Source organism: Euprymna scolopes, chromosome 8 (assembly GCF_053919585.1).
Source record: "Euprymna scolopes isolate OS-2025 chromosome 8, ASM5391958v1, whole genome shotgun sequence".
Lineage (NCBI taxonomy): Eukaryota > Metazoa > Mollusca > Cephalopoda > Sepiida > Sepiolidae > Euprymna > Euprymna scolopes.
Genome location: NC_136489.1, coordinates 114,030,610 through 114,031,690, shown reverse-complemented (window position 1 = coordinate 114,031,690; position 1,081 = coordinate 114,030,610).

The window sequence follows — 1,081 nt, the reverse complement described above, 5'->3', positions numbered from 1 at the left end:
TATCGGATGATTTCCTGCTCAAGCCCGGGTGTACCTTTCCTTTTATTTTAATTTTTATTTCTTATTAATGAGTTACATCTACGATGAAAGAAGATGAACAATTTAAAATCGCTGCAAATTATTTCTTCGTTTACATATTTCAAAAGTAAACATTAATGAGAAATTACTTTTCCGGGGCATTCATCGTCAAGCCCAAATATCAGCTGATATGATATTGTAAGCAAAAACAGATGGAATTTGATGAACGACATTATCATTATTATTTTTTTTATTTTATTTATTTATTTTTTATTTAATTTTATTTATATATATATATATATATATATATATATATATATATACTTAGTAATGTGATTGATAATTTAAAAATCAAATTATAATTAAATTAAAAATCCGTTTCATAAGAAGGAACAACAACAAAATCAATTATTTGTACGATCGTTTCGGAAAACAATGTTTTTATTGTGGTAGACATCAAGTTACGGACAATAATTATTACATATAGTTTTTTATTAAACAAGGTTTCCTCATTATTGTCCGTAACTTGATGTCTACCACAATAAAAACATTGTTTTCCGAAACGATCGTACAAATAATTGATTTTGTTGTTGTTCCTTCTTATGAAACGGATTTTTAATTTAATTATAATTTGATTTTTAAATTATCAATAACATTACTAAATATTAAATTAGCTCTAGGATATTTACCTATCGAGCTTATTATATATCCAAATTACAACGAGCACTTTTTCTTTCCCTGTATTTTAATTAAACTAGTAATTTTACTATTACATTAAAATACACTTTGCTCTTTAGACTATTGTTCTAATCTCCTTTAAATTATATATATATATATATATATATATATATATATATATATATATATATATATATATATATATATATATATATATATATATATGCAAATTAGTCCACCGGTCAAATTATTCCTCGTAATATGTAACAATCAGTAGAGGATTGATTTTATAATAATGCATACACAATCTGCATAAATAAAATATCATGTTTAAGCGTATTGAACGAACGGTCAACGCCGGACGTCCAGCTAGTGAATGAAGGAA